Source organism: Gymnoscopelus braueri, assembly GCF_963280865.1.
Source record: "Gymnoscopelus braueri genome assembly, chromosome: 21".
NCBI lineage: Eukaryota > Metazoa > Chordata > Actinopteri > Myctophiformes > Myctophidae > Gymnoscopelus > Gymnoscopelus braueri.
The window spans coordinates 14,755,822-14,760,076 of record NC_137623.1 but is presented as its reverse complement, the minus strand read 5'-3'; positions in this window follow the sequence as shown (position 1 = coordinate 14,760,076).

The window sequence follows — 4,255 nt, the reverse complement described above, 5'->3', positions numbered from 1 at the left end:
TTTGAAAAAAGCTGATCTACAAGCTCACAACGCGTCGCATCGCTTTTATTTTATAGAAATAAGATGTATATAGATATATAGATGTATATATATTGTGAAAATAAACATTAAAAACGGAATGTCCTTCTAATGTGTGAGGGGGCTGTGCTTTTGACATTTTACTCTCTCTCGTTGCACCCCACCGCTCCCCCCTCCAGTTAGGATCGACACAGTTGCTGGTGGGATTCTGCCTCGTTGTGAAAAGCCTGAGCTGGTGCTGAGATCCTATGACTCTCCCCATATTGCCCTTGTGAAGTTGCTTTGTCTTTCAGGTCTTTTTGTTTTGAAAAGTCACAATTTACATGCACGGGATCTGCAAGCTCGAAACGCGGCCCGAAGCTTTGATGCTTTTGTGTGATGCTGTAGTGTGATCAAGTGGGGCGTTAAAGTACCAAAAGTAAAAGTACTCACATAGCAGATAGCAGATCTACAAGCTCACAACGTGTTGCGATGCAACGCATTGTGAGCATGTAGCTTGCATGTATAAAATAGAGCTAAAGTGGTTAATGTATGTTTTATAATGTAATAATTTATATCTGCAAAGTAACTAACTACAGTTTTCAAATAATTGAGGTGGAGTAAAAGTACAATATTTGCCTCCGAGATGTAATGGAGTAGAAGTAAAAGTTCTGAAAATTGGAAATACTCTAGTAAAGTAGGCCTACCTCAAAATTGTACTTAAGTACAGTACTTGAGTAAATGTACTTAGTTCCTTTACACCACTGCTGAAACACTGCTCAAAATATGTATGCGATACCATTTGAGGTGATATAGAGTAGGTAAAGCAGTACATGAACGTGCATCAGCAGTGCCTCTATCCCTCTCTCTCTCTCTCTCTCTCTCTCTCTCTCTCTCTCTCTCTCTGCTTCAGTGCACGACAGCTGTCAGCTGCACTCTTGTAAAGCCCCAGATCCCATAGCTCGAGGGGACTAGGGACCGTGGGCTGATATGGTAACTGTCTAAACAAAAACACACCTCTGTCCCAGTGTTGGTTTTGACGGCACATTTTGATTTAGTTTTAGTCATAGTCTTTTCAATAAAATTCCATTTAGTCATAGTCATATTTCTGTCATCTGATTTTTCTTGTTGTTTTTAGTCTAGTTTTAGTGGACTAAATATCATAAGATTTTAGTCGACTACAGTTGATTTAGTCGACTAAAATATACTTTGGCGGTGCTTTGTTTTAGGTAGATTTTACACTTGGTTGCATGCTGAAAATAGCAGATCCACAAGCTCAGAACGGGTCGCGCTGCGACCCGTTGTGAGCTTGTAGATCTGCTATTTTCAGAGCGCAACATCCGAGCGCAACCAAACATAAAATGACTTGTCTTTTAGTTCTTCTCTCTCTCTCTCTCTCTCTCTCTCTCTCTGAAAGAAAATTAATAAAATACATAAAAAATATTAAAAGTCTGAACCCGGCATGCACATCCAATTTGTGGATTACAAAGTGAAATGGAAGGTGCAGATAACAGGGAGAGACAGTGAAAAGAGATGCAGAAGGCAAGTTTTTTGCCAAAGCACTTAAACCGTCACGCGAGAGACGCCGCTCAGCCGCGGTTATCAATATCCATTACCGCTCCAACTCAAACGAACCCACGCTCGCTGTTCAACGCACGGACGGGCAAAAAGCATCAATTAAAATTCTCTCCAAAAAATCTGAAATATGTCATTTTGTTTTAACAACGCTGACAGGATAACCACAAGCTTGTCAGCAGAAATTAGCGCGACAGGCTAACCATTTCAGCTGCACATAGCTCTGCTTTTGGTTTGGATTTCTCCAGAACAGAAATTAGCAGAGTTTTCCCGTAACCACTTAAACTACTTATTTGACCGGGGTACCCCAGAGGTCTTTACTTGGGCCTCCCTATTAGTTTTGTTTTTCTCTCTACACCAAATCTATTCACCGAAAATAGCAGAGTTACAAAAGCGCTAATTGTTTCTCTACACACTGAGGAAGAATAGCAGTAGAAACACACATCGTTGCTGTGGGGCAGAAACCTCTTATCTCCATATTCAATATTTGTGTGTTATCTTTTTTTTCGTAAATTAATGCCTACTTCGCACCTCGATTCCAGCTTGCAGATCTGCTACTTTTGATATTTTTGAATTTGAATCCTGAAAAGTAACAGTTTTGGATAATTCCCATTTGGATTTCCACCCGCGAGAGACGATATTATATTGTTATTATGTTTGCCTTCATTCAACATCTTTTGCCTTATGATATGATCTGATATTTGCTATAAGAATCAAGATGTCTTCGCTTATAGGCCTGATAGGTATTGCTTTGGTACAGCTTGTTTTTGTGACACTAGAGTATAACTCTCCTGTGTTGGTTGCGGTGGTGTAAAGTAACTAAGTACATGTAGCTATACTCAAGTACTGTACTTAAGTAAAATGTTTAGGTATTTTTACTTTACTGGAGTATTTCCAGTTTTCAGTACTTTTACTTCTACTCCACTACATCTCAGAGGCAATTTTTTGTACTTTTACTCCACTACAATTATTTGAAAACTTTTTACTAGTTACTAGTTACTTTGTAGATTTTGATTATTATTACAAAACATGCATTACCCACTTCAACCCTATATACATTTAGGCCATTTTAAAATAGCCAATCTACAAGCTCACAATGCGTCGCCATGCGACGCATTGTGAGTTTGTAGATCTGCTATTTTCAAAAGATGTTTATACAATTTGCACATTTGAAAACTTGTGAAATTCTACATAATGTACTTTTACTTGTGGTGCTTTAAGTACACTTTTATGCCAATACTTTTGTACTTTTACATTTTGAATTCCGGAATTTTACTTGTAACAGAGTCATTTTTATATTGCAGTATTGATACTTTTACTTAAGTAAAAAAAAAGAAAGTACTTTTTCCACCACTGGTTGGTTGGTAGAACTACCTTACCACTGGTCTGTACGTCTAATGTAACGTGACTTCATTTGATTAAAGCACCACCACCTATATATACAAGCGAGTGTCTCCGACTCCTCTTTGCTTCATCGAATATCGATTGATCCACAATTCCCGAATCCTCCATCAACACCAAAACTCTTCGACGAAAATGGCTTACAGATCGGCTGTTTTCACCAAATGGTTCGCCCCCCAGAATAGGGACGCCAGGGGTTCATGTAGTTATTCCCCAAACGACCCCCCCCCCCCCCCCCCTCGCCGTGACATGCAAATCATTTAACGAGCAATCCGTCTTCAAGTAGGCCGACGATGTCAGACATGATCCATTTAGTTTTATCTGCCAATGATGGAGTGGCGTGTTCGCTCCTCGCCGCGGCCACGCTCACATTGCTTCCAAAATGGTGACACATAAACCTGGCACAGCCCTTAATGGGAGCTCATCCATAATGCTGAATGAGGGGCGCAATTACTTTGTATGAATAGATTAAAATAAATATTATGTATGCCCTCTAATGAGGGCTGTCTTACTTGCTTCTCCGAGGCCTAATAAATGGGGGAATAAAATGCTTTGGACAAGCCGATGTGATTGTCTGTCATGAAAATGATGTTGTATGGTGAATATATACGCTATTATGGAAAGGATACTCTATAGCGGCCGTTCCTGACCTTTTCTGGATCACTTGCCTGTGGTAAAAGTACTCTAATTTTTTACTTGAGTAACGGTATCAGTACAGCATTGTATAAATACTCTGTTATAAGTAAAGGCTTGAGTTCTAAAGTAAAAGGCTTGAGTTCAAAATGTTACTTGAGTAAAAGTACAAAAGTATTGGCTTCAAAATATTCTTAAAGTACCAAAAGTACTAAAATGTTAGCAGATCTTCAAGTTCACAACGCGTTGCGATGCGACGCGTTGCAATCTTGTAGATTGGCTATTTTCAAATAGCCTATGTATACGGCTGAAGTGGTTAATGCATGTTTTATAATATAATAATTTATATCTGCAAAGTAACTAGTAACTAAAGTTTTCAAATAATAATAATAATAATAATAAGGAGTAAAAGTACAATATTTGCCCTAGATGTAGTGAAGTGAAAGTTTACTCCAGTAAAGTAAAAAATGACTCAAAATTGTACTTAAGTACAGTACTTGAGTAAATGTACTTAGTTACTTTACACCACTGGTCTGTGGCCCACCCACCTGGCCACATGGCAGCCTATTAGTCAGACGGGTGGGCCACGTTCATTTTCAGAGCATGTTTATTTTACAGATCAGTTCCGGCCTTGGATCAAGGGAACTAA